The sequence below is a fragment of the Nymphalis io genome, chromosome 19, assembly GCF_905147045.1.
Source record: "Nymphalis io chromosome 19, ilAglIoxx1.1, whole genome shotgun sequence".
NCBI lineage: Eukaryota > Metazoa > Arthropoda > Insecta > Lepidoptera > Nymphalidae > Nymphalis > Nymphalis io.
The window spans coordinates 4843362-4856296 of record NC_065906.1 but is presented as its reverse complement, the minus strand read 5'-3'; the positions used below and the strand labels follow the sequence as shown (position 1 = coordinate 4856296).

The 12935-nt window shown below is 29.9% G+C and overlaps 1 protein-coding gene across 1 annotated transcript in view; it reads left to right on the top strand.

Moving 5' to 3' along the window:
* The first annotated feature begins 220 nt into the window (after positions 1-220).
* The window catches only part of LOC126776071 (ETS-like protein pointed), a 125428-nt gene continuing 112713 nt past the window's right edge, over positions 221-12935 (top strand). Inside the window, exon 1 of the mRNA XM_050498340.1 lies at positions 221-373. The gene's annotated coding sequence lies outside the window, so the exon portion shown is untranslated. The remainder of the gene's footprint in view (positions 374-12935) is intronic.

Here is a 12935-nt window from a genome sequence, read left to right as displayed (position 1 = left end):
TTTTCATCAATTGCGACTAAAAGCGAGCAGTCAGTCAGGATATCTAGGCAGTATCATGTTAAATAACGCTCGCGAAGTGTCGTTATCAGTGGTATCTATACGACATAGCTTCACTACGTCCATTCATAAGCTCTCCCCTCCACCGGCTATTTGAATGAACGCGCCTGTGTGCGTACGACGCGGGCGCACCTACATCTGTGTCCGCGAACAGTATCGCTAGAGCCGGCCGGCAGACTTGTACTGCACCGCTCGCGCCGCGTAACGAACCGCGTCCCACAGTAACATGCAAACGGATTCTGTGTAACAAACACTCATTTTTATTACAGTGCTGTGATAATATCGCTAATCTGGATAATATAGTCAAAATCGAGAGGTAAGAAGAAAGAAAGTATGTTTATTTTCATTCAAGCCAGACGCCTACGCGCGGTGCTGTTGCGATTTGTGAGCGACGAATTTACATGTTATAAGTTCATTCATTGGCTAGGGACTATTTATATTATTATCGTTTCGTATGATATGAATGAACGATTAGATCGTCACTGTGGCGAGTTCGAGGATCGAGACAAAGGTTGATTCCCATATGATGGAATAAGGCTATGATCTCGTGAGTGCTTTGATTGGTGTTTCAGTCGGTCGAGCGTTATCTAGGTGAGACCGGCCGCGTCCGTTCCATTTCAAGTGGTGTTTTTATCCCGAACTACCTGTGCCGAGTCGATGCGGTACTCGTAGCCGCAAGTCGATCCCAGCTAATGGTATCGCGCACATCGTAAAGAGGAAAGCGAGGCCACACCTACAGACGTTGCGAATTCATTCTCTATTTCATATTACAATTTGAATATGGAACTACTGTAACGGAAGCCACAGCGCACTAGCACTGTACGTTATACAGTGTCGCAATCGGCAATCGTTATTGTTATATTTAAATGTAACGAGTTTATAAATCGTAACTTAACGGCCGTGTCCACATAACAATTTTTAAATAAAGATCAATGACTATACTTTACACAGAAAATTATTTGTATAAAAGAGTGATGTAATTAATATAAATATCAAAAACTCACGCTACGATTAAATATGATCTTATCTAATCAGTGTTTGTTTTCATCGATAATCTCATCGCCGAAATTCCAATAACTGTTTTGCAAGTATTACGCCCAGAGCAACATATTATGTATGTGTTGCATATATTTTCATTTGCTCAGGAAACTGGACGTCTGATAGTCCATCATGCCACATTATAATCATTATAACAAAGACTATTACTCCGAACTCGTCATATTATATTCTCTGAATATTATCACACATTGCGATTTTGATATAAGTGTTATACGGAACTAACATAAACAGTGATACGCATAAACAAGTAATAAATATTTACTTAGTAGACCACGAATGAAAACAATTTTTACTTACAAATGAAGTTAATTAATATAACACAATGTGTCATCTAATTGAATTTAAATATCGAAAAATAACATCCATTTTTTAATTTATATTATCTTATTTATTTTCTTGAAAATTTAATGCATGCGAATAAACATAACCAACTATAACCGAAACAAATTAATAAGACGCAGCTTTTTATCTGTTATCTTTTATCTAAAGCGGTATCACTTCAACGTAGTTAAACATGGTTCACATAATAACGCTTCACATATTAGTTTGATAGGGAATCCCATTTGGCTTTCCATAAACATTATTTAAATAAAATTGTGATGGCTTTTGAATATCGAAACTTGACACAACGATGAGATATGAATACCTATTGATCGTTTGTTTTCATCGATTATAAGATAGTCATTTTTTAATGTCTTGTTCCAATATTGCACAACCAATCTACGGATTATTAAATAGGCTACGTGAATTATTAAATTAATTAATTATTTACTTTTTTAATTAGGCTATAGCCACATATGCAAATTATCGACACATTTTTTTATGTGAAGAAATTCACGAAAATCTAGATAATTATGTTAAGAAATGTTTAAGGATTTTGTTTTTTTTCTATATTCAATATAATTAAATTATTTATTTCTATCTATTTCATTAAAAAATACTATGAAACAACTATAAAAAATAGAATATTACGTCATTATAACATATGTGTCAAAGTAAATACGCGGTGTAGATATACTTTCAATGATAAAACATTTATTGTAGAGTAATCACTTGAAAGTTATAGCTCAATATTATCACATAAATATTGATAATATATAATAATAATAATTATTGGTAATATAAAATATTATGTAAAAATTACTTTAAATTTTCATTTCCAAATATTTTACAACTACTGTCCTAAGTTCAAAAAATTTATAAAATAATTTAAAAAAATATCGTAAACATTAAAGTGTTAAGATATTTCAAATCGGAATTAAAAATGAATGATGCAAGAGTTAATTAAATAATTAATTATTCACTTCATTGAGTCGCGTAAACATTAGTATTCACTTTTTGTTAAAACTTTTATGTAATATAATTTTTATGCAATAGTTAAAAGTAAAATAAAAATTTGTTAAACCGTTTTTAAGTTCTGATAAGCTTTGATCTGATCATGATTTTCATGATAGTTGCTTATTCTGTTGTTCACAATGTTTGAACTAAATTATATGACAGAACTAAAAAATTTGCTATCATTTTATGCATAAAAAAGATGGTTATCATCTTGTCTATCATCTTGTCTGTCAGTCTGTAGCGCAATATATTTTCTTAATACGAAAAATTAAAATACATATAATACGATTAGGAATTTCAAACACGATCGAAAATTAAACTTTTAATTGAACTTTATAAATAATTTAATTAAACAGCTATAAAAACGTGTGTAAACTAAACATATACTTTATTATATTCTCTGCATCTTTCAATGTTTTTTCTTTTTAACAAATACATAAATAAGGCATCCGGAAAACATTTAACTTTCAACAGATAGAAGAGTAATTTGACTTGTTTTTACATTGTTTGACTTGATTTTAAACACGCCCACTTAAATGGTATAAGGTATAACAATTCAGCGAATCATTAAAACTTAAATAATCAATTTAATAAATTTCAACGTAAGTTATCATTAATTTAATGGACAGATGGATGAACCTTCGTTATAAGAAGTGGGATGTGTTTTATTAAATAATCTTAAATTTTCAATATCAATATATAATTCAACATAATATATCATAATATATAAGTCAACACCCTTTTTATAAATTCTAAACCATTTAAAATGAAACAAACTTTCAACCAAAGCAAATTTGATTCAATTTTCGATATAAGGATCAATGACATTAGTTTATTTATTCAAGAGACGATACATACATAATTAGGTATTCAAGACCCTTCTATGATTGTGCGTGTTAGTGCTTCTAAAGTATGTCCTAAGTATGCCCTAAGGTAGAAAAATTCTCTATGGTAGACGTATCTGCAATCTGCGTAGTAAACATTGAATGATTAGGTTAAATTTTCATTTATATAATTATATTACTACTAGTATAAGAATATTTTCGTGCCGAGATGGCCCAGGACCTAGAACGTGTGAATCTTAATCGAAGATTGCAGGGTCAAATCCGGGCGAGCACTACACTTATATATGGCGTGCTTAGTATTGTTATAGAAACATTTCGTAATGAAAAGAAATTACAATAACTAATTTATTTATTTTTGATAATTGCTTTTTATTTTCTCCTTTTCATTTTCACTTTCACATTTCGTATTTCTGAATACAATTTTTTCATAAAGATAAAATGAACACTAGTTTACGAACATTTATCACCACTGTGTAATTAAAAATTTCCGCTCATATTTTGTTTATTAAGCCGAAATGACAAATCAAATAAACTTTAAACAGTTAAAAGCTTGCTCGTAAAACAACTGAAATTGTATTGACGTAACTTCTTTTAATGATCAGAGAGCAATCGATGGTATGTTCGGGTCCAGGAATATCTCCAATGTCCTTCAATAGCTACTCTCTAGCAACATGTTTTATTATAAGTATACCTATCGGTTGATTCTGATTGTTTTTTTTTTTAATTTTAATGAATTGCTTGTATACAAATTTTTAATAAATTTAAATAAATACTTACATGTATCATATTTTTAATAAGATATATTTATCCTTTAGTATGAAAAAGTATGATATAATTTTAACGAAGAAAAACTTATGCTAAATAAATTTTCAAATCAATCCCTTTTTTCGTATGAAACAAGGCTTAATTTCGTTTGTAATTACATTCTGATTAAATCTCCAGCGTATCTTATATATTCAGTAAGTTATCTTGCAATATTTTTACTTTGAATAACAAATTACTCGTGATAAATAACCTAAAATAAAAGTGTAGATATTGAAAAACATAGAGATAGTAGTCTGGATTCAATCACTTAGCTGCAACATGTTTAACTAATAAACCGTTTTAAATATTGCATATACCTAGACCTACTTGCTACAAGAATTAACTGAAGATAGAAATAATTAGTTCTTTTAATTTTTAACAAACAAAATGTTATACCATTTTTCTTTATTCTGAGACATTGATTATGAGAATGCAACTTAATAATATCCTGGGACATTTTTCACACACGGCCATCTGATCCCAAATTAAGCTTGTACAGAGCTTGTACTATGGAAACCTGACAACTGATATACTACATATATTATTTTTCTTTTGTAAATACATACTTATATAGATAATTACACCCAGACTCTGGACAAACAGACATGTTCATGCACACAAATATCTTTCCTGGGTGGGAATCGAAACCACAACCTTCGGCGTGAAAGACAAGCATCTACCAAACCACGCCAACCGGCTCGTCGGCTAACTTAGTTAGGTACTTGTTTTCTATTTTACATAAAACAAAATTGTGATTTACCATAAAACTCAATTACAAATTTATGACATTTTTTCTTTGAAGTGAGACTGTTTCAACGACAGTTAAGCGCGAAAAATTCTGGTCTATGAGTTGTATATTATGTACATATGACTACCGAATTCGTAAAGGAAAGAAACATATAAAGCTACTTTTCCCAACCCTTTAAATTAAAATGTCCAATAATTATTCCTTAGCGAATGCTTACGTTATAAAATAAAAAAACATTCTAAATTTTAGCTTTTTATTTAGTAGTTTTAGCTGTGCGTTGATAGTCAGCCAGGACTAGCAAAGCTATAATGCATGCATTACAATAGTATCTAGATTATGTGAAACCCATGAAATCCTTTGATGATATACTATTTTGATGCGTGTATACTTGAAATGTTGTAACTATTATGGTCAATGTCGCATATCACTTTCTTACATATCACGACTTTTGTCTGCGGTGAGTTTATTCTTACAGAATAGCCCTAATTAACAATAATTTAAAGTTTACAATTCGATCAATGTTATCATTTTCCGTGTTCATTAAAAAAACATAAATAATAATTAATATTCAATCTAATCTAAACAATATTTCGTTGTAAATGTGATTCTATACGTGGTGAAATCAAATGTTTTGCGTTGTTTGTTATCGCGTTATCATAAAATGTTATCAGTACTTCAAGGTTACAGACACGTCTATCATCGTTTAATCAATTTTCTAAATATCAAGTTAAAACGAAGTCTCCAAAATATCTTCGATACATATGTTATAATAAGTGTCAATTATGTCAACTGTCACAAAATTAAACTCAAAATACTTTTTTTTATTTTTAAATTAAATTCAATTATTCATCATAGAGTGGAGCTTTTCTATAGAAACAAGTTCGAAACACCACAGAACGCGATCAAGAAATTTCAGAAGGTGATATCGATGGTCGAGATTTAAAGAAAATCAAAAAGGTGTAAGTCGGTTTTCAACACCAACAACATGGGTAAGATATGAAGTTATTCTTAAAGAATAGCACTTTTGATAAAGTTTTTAAAATAGCAGAAACTAACCTAACTTCCGCAAATAATAAACCATTAGAAAACAAATAGTTTCTAGGTAATAATTCATTTGCACAGACGCACTAGCAGATTTTTTTATGGTTTCCAATGATTTATTAAATATAAACATTTATAAAGTTAAACAAAACATTCATTGCTAAAATAGTTTGAAATCGACATTAAAAGAATCAGATGAAACTTATTTAGTAACGAAAAATGATCTCCATTTTTTATACAAAATCAATTGATTGATAAATATTAAAACCCCTAAATCATGTGCCAATTAAGATTTTATATGGATAGCAGCAGTTCCGTCTTTTTAGTAACTAAAAACACATTTAAATTGAGCTACCTAAGTATTTTTTTTGCATACACCAAACTTAAAATCTCTTAAAACATCTGGCAACCCTACCGGTGCGTGTGTGTTCTGTGTGTCGATGTGTGAGTAGGGTGCGTTACACCTTGCACGCAACGGGACCCGCAGGTAGAAGACTCGCCTGCTGACACGATTCGGGACGGATCTCGTAGCGAATATGGATTTTGAAAAACACGTCGTAAAGAATGCATTGGATCATGACATTTGCGGAAATAATAATAACCGTCACCGACGTTATTGTTTTCTGATTTATTGTTTTATTTGTACGAATTTCTTATATAATCTCTTAACAAATTTGGCAGTACGTATTTGTATTCTGTTATATATTAACACAGTCTATCGTATGATTGGTTTTGTCCAATTTTACATAATTAAAAGAGGAACCTGAAATGTTTACGATATTCTTGCACCGATGTTTTATAAAATTTCACATAGTTAGTTAAATTTCAATTTAAATTATTTGCATTTCTTCATAATGCCTCTTTTATAAACAGAATAGCACTAATATATTCTAATGATGTATCAAAAGCTTATATTTCGTTCTGCGTCGTACAATTTTGTGTTGACATTAACCATGACGAAACATTTAAAAAATAGTTTTTGGCATACCGCAAACACAAACAACAGATGTTGCGTGCCGACTTCGCATACACACACACTAAGAAACAACTTTCCACACATTGACTAGAAGCTAACAAAAAAGCAAAACATCACAACACTGCATCTTTCGATAAGATTTTAACATCTCTTAAGTTTTGTTAGAGATACTCATATAAGTTTATAAAGGAATGTTCAGAGTTTAAAGCCTAAAAAAATTAATAGATGCTTACTACAGTTGATCGCAAGATTCGAATAGAAATTTTTAAATTTAGTTTAGATTTAATTTGGGTAGAAAATGATTTGAGTTAAAGCCAGCTATCAAGTTTTCATTTAACATGATTGTCGTTTCCAGTATCTAGGTATTTGCCACGTATCTAAGTTATGCATTCATCGAGTATGTCGATGCCACTCATCGCTCCATACAAAGCTGGCACAGTAACAATTCAGTCCAAGTACTAAATATAGTTCAAAATAAAACAACTGTCGCTTGCCCTTCATACAAACTCTCCTATCCCATAATAAACTAATTTGAACTCAATGTTTGTCGTAATAACGTTCAGTGTCAATTCAAAAATGCGGTTCGCGTAATTGGTTGACGCCGTCTGCTCGGACGCACCAGAATTTTTAATTATGAATTAATTAGTAACGATCCGCATCATAAACTTGCCTAATCCGCGTCACTCAGTTTCAGTCTATTCGGTATCAACACAATTCGAAATGTGAAAACATTAAAGTTAAAATATTTCACAATCGATATGCTGACCGGAACATGGTGTGCCAGCTAAATGCTAAAGGCTGGGTTTTTATGTTATCATACGGATGAAACTGACTAATATCTATTAAATATTATATGTTAAACTACATTGTATCATAATTATTTTGTACAGTTCTGTTAACGTTTCAAAATATAATTTAAAAAAAAAGTTCTGTTTACAAATACATATTCCATTCGAATTTGGAATTAAAAATAAATTATTAAACGTTCAAAAACCGTAGTCTCCTTATATTAATTCATATAGTGTAAATAATTTGGTGAATGTATACAACAACATTTCTACTATCGTCAAGATACAAAGTAAGCTTAGACCTTAGTATTGAACAAAGACCTTTACATAACGAACGCGTCGCCTTGTGCGGGTTCGACGACTCGGTGATAACGAGTATTCCCTATCAGCGTCCGTGCCATATAATTGTTTATTTATCACGAAGGACATACCACCTAAATATATTGATTATTATATTCTACAGTTAAAAAATATCGTGAATATATTTCTGTGTTTACAAACAAACGGAACTTTTAAGATGAATGTTTTCTTTCCTGTATAATCAAGTAGAAAAAAACAAAACAAAGTTTTTTTAAGAAATGCTTGCTTTGTCGCTAACTTTATTGAAATACCTCATAATTATTTTATCCTAAAACTATAATATTATACAAGTAAGTACAAAATTTATTTGAATTTACATTCCGATATTAAATAATAAATTAGTTCATCAATAAGATTCCTGGGTCTCCTTGGTATGTTGGCCAAACGGTTAAGATATTCATTTATGAAACAAAACGCTTTCTATTTAATAGTACAAAACAACCCAAATTTTAAACTTTAACTTTACTTAAAGAAATTTATTTTGAAATACATGATTTTTAACCGCACTTCGACTCACGTGGATTTCTTCACAATAATACCAGTAAATAAAATGCCAAAGCATGTGCCTTCGACTAAAATCTGCTGCGTGAATAAAGGACAAAACAAAACACGTTCGCAGTTATACGCAATAAGACCGTGTCATTATAATATATTATAAGAGTAAGGTAGCCTGTAAATGTCGTACTACTGGGCTTAGGCCTCCTCTCCTTTTGAGGAGAAGCTTAGAAGCTTATTCCACCATGCTGCTAAATAGATGAAATAAATACTAATCAAGCACATTAAATTCATTCGTATTCTTCTTATACGGTTAAAATTCACGTGTTCTAACCACTCGGCTATTTCGGCTCTTAAATATATTAGACGATGTTATATATAAATAAAATATTTTCCAAGATTTATTGTGCTGTGAGTGTTATAGGTCAGTGTCATGCGAGGTTTTGTTAATCTCCGATCAACGAGTTTAAAGAATACTGAGGAGCTGTAATAAACGTTGAATATAATTCATCTCATGCAGTTACTCCACTTTAGCATTCGTATCACGAGTGTATAAATGCCTTTAATACGAGAATAAACGTTTGATCAGACTGTTTCAGATTACTGATCACAGCCGGTATCTTTGGGTTTCATTTCCAAGTTTTATATCAATATAATAATACTACAGACGTATTAAATAAAATGTGTTTTTTATATTTATGAATTATTTTATACCTGGTCTGGTGTTTATTATGAAAAACCGAGATATATATATATTTTGTTTGTTATATAGATTATAGTTGGCTGGTTTTGGGTTACAGCCTGTAAATTTTACTTGTATTGCGTATAACAATAAAATTTTCCGTAAATGATCGGATTTTATTCTACATTACACATTAATATAAAATATATGACTTCATACTTTGTTTCGATTATTATGTATTGTTGAAATCCAAAAGGATCTTTTTATATGTAAAATATTTTGTAAATGTATAAATAAATATTTTAATTTTGAATGAATATAAATGGACTGATGTACTTTTTTGCTCAATTAAGTTATATTTTAGCTTAGCTTTAGCTAGCTTATGTAATAAATACCAATATACTAATTTGAAAGTAATATTATTTTCCATTTCAATTTTACAGCTATTTCGAGTAGCTAAAATGTTATGATAATAGTGAAAGTTTTTTAACTTTGAGTAAGATTATTTTCATATCAATTTCTTTAGGATTTTTTTATTTGATATTTCAATTACCGATAAAATAAATAGGCAATAATATTATTCTGATTATGCTATCTTGGCTTCTTTTTTTGAAATTGTATAGATATATGAATATTTGTAAATAAAACAAAAGTAATCTTTACCTAATATTTAAATATATATTCCAAATAATAAGAAATCTGAATAAATATTCCTTTCTGATAAATAAATTAGTTTGGTGTTGCAAGCATATTTTAAATTATTTCGATCATCAAGGAAGTGTTTGTAGATTTTAAAATAATTTAAAACAAGAAAAAAATAAACAAATATTTTTTTAACTATAAATAAAATAGTCTGTAATTTAAATGCCATTTTGAATCTTGTATAAACAAAACGAATTTGTTTTTCACACGATGTATTGCACATTTATAAAAAACAAGCACGCGCTTGATTGCTCGATACTTCGTGTAAACAAAAGAAAAATGTTGATGAGCGTGATTGAACGAGAGTTTACATTTTGAATGAACTATTTGTAAGTAAAATTGTTCAAATTATTCAGACTGTCATCGATAAAATTTACTTGACGATTTCGTACATCGATAAATCGCTTATGTGCAAATTATGTTCTTTGTGAAGTTGTGTTGTTTTTAGTGCTTTTGATTATAATCGTATAAATAGTTAACTTGTTATGTGCTTAAGTAAAACTGTAGAACAAATGATATATTTTCAGAATCTTTGAATTGTTAGCTATTAACTTTACACATGGATACATTACACATCTTTTTGTTTTGTAAAATAGTGTTTGAATTTAGAAAACAAAGGTTTCATTTTCAACGCCGCCCCATGCGGCACTATTCTTTTCACCACTAATCATAGTAAATTATAAACATGTAAATATTACATAAATTCGTGACAATAACACAGATTCATGCAATTGAAAACGTGATATTATTATATAGATAAGAGAAAACATCATCATCACCGTTGCATAACATTAAGTTTATCATGACTGAGATACTCTTGACTACGCACCTCCAGAGAAAAATCTGTGTGATTTTTTATAAAATTTCAGGTTAATTAAGGCATATGCACCAAATTCTGGACATCATAATTTCCTTGACCGGTCAAAGTTGCAAGTATTCTTGACTGCACACATTACTCATGGAGTTATGAACGGCTGACGTGAGGAGTGCGGGACGAGGAGGGGCAGAACTAAAAATAGCATGCCTGCAACAGGTGGTCTCACCCTTCCACCCACGCTACAGCAGTCTACAGTACCCAGACTAAATTAATATAATAGCAAGATAGAGTCAGACTTAGTTTAAATTTTTAGGATTATCATTTACTTATAATAATTCAGTCCTACACTATTAACTACTTTTTGGAAATTCATTGAGAACTATTTATTTATACAATATCGTATTAATAATCAGCGTATAAATATATTGTTTTTGACGGAAGTTTTCTGTTAACAAACGCATATTCTTGAGATGTTAAGAAATCTCACATTTATATTCTGTAAAGGAAACGGAAAAGGATGTTACTTCTGAAACTTATTTAAAGCTCGTACCGATTATCTATTACGAAAATGTGAGTGTTATTTTTACGAAAAATTCCATATCAATAGTTAATTTGAAATTAATTAAAATAAAAGTATAAATTTAAATCATGAAAAAAATATTTATTAAATTTTCAAGTCTAAAAAAAGCCCAGAAATAAAAAGTGAAGGTCTCGAAAATTGTCACGAATAGCTGAATTAATTCAGATTGATTGTATATAAAGTTTATATTTTAATTTATTTAAAGTCGCATACGTTTATACCATAGTACTAATTGCTTTATTTTAAGTCGCTAAAACCAAAATTCGCAATGTCGTAGTCTATCTAGTAATTCCATTTTATGTAAACGCATATTTAACTTCATGGATTACCTAATTAACTAATAAAAATATTGCATATTTATGCATGTAATAATTCTCAAAGGACTCAATGTCGGTGCTGGTCCATGCCAACAATTATTATTTACTAGTATCTGGCCGCGGCTCCGCCCGCGTGTTAAGGAAAGGGAAAGACTTAGGTACCTAATGTATTTTTCTGTACCCTGTACTGACAATGTTTATGCAAAATTTCATGATGACGTTTAAGAAGTTAAGACGTAAAAGCGCAACAAATAAAGAAACTCACTTTTGCATTACGTACATGGTCAAATTTTATAGATAAATAACTTCGTTCATTTGATTTTTAGTCGTAAATTTGTCTTAACATTATTAGGTCGTAAATACAAAACAATCATGCTAATATGTATTACGTAAACAATAATAATATGTATTGTTTCCAATATTTAGACTAAAGGAATAATAACTGTCAACCGAGAGCTAATTCGTAAAAAACAATAAAATACATTGTTTTCAAATTAAGAAAATTAATGAGACAGTAAAAATGTTCAATAATGATTATATTCATTGATGAGACTAGAAAAAATATCAGTGGTTGACCCTCCTAGGATTGTCATGACCCCAATGAGCCCCCTACCCCTGGATCTGTCCTTGCTTCCATCGAAAATTGCCAACGAATACATTGCAAGCAACTACTCTTTGCAGGATGTGGCATAACCTGCTAAAAATATTGTAAAAATACAACAATTGCTAATTAAAAAAATAAGTATTTTGTTCTCTCTATCCAGTTTAGAAATGTAAAAACTTTTTTCCTCAATAACGTGTTACTCCAAGTTACATCAAAAATGCTGTTAGTTGATCTTAAAGTATTACTAAAACATGGCTAAAGGAGTTTAAAAAGCTTAAACTTGAATGGCAAAAATAATGTATTAATTCATAAGAATGTATCCCTTCAGCAGCCAGTAACATCGACCCACTATAACATCTGAAGTTACATTTCTCGGAAACGAATTATGCGTCTGGCTTCAACAGTTAACGTGCTTTATACATTTGTATGTCAGTTTTTTTTTTTTTTATTTACATTTGTTATAATTTTTTTGGCATGCGTGTATTACTCAGTCGCTTAAAAATAGTTAATAATTTTAATTGCAATAATATACTATATACTAAAACTGCAACATTATACGTTGCCCTTATTTAAGTTGCGTTTATTAGGTGTATTTGTAGCTAACACGCCCACTTTAATGTTACAAAGATCATTCAACTAACGAAAGTGTGCCAAATATCGTTATATTAATTATTTATAATTGCGTCTGTTTTGTGAATAAACAAGCCACTAAATAAGTACGA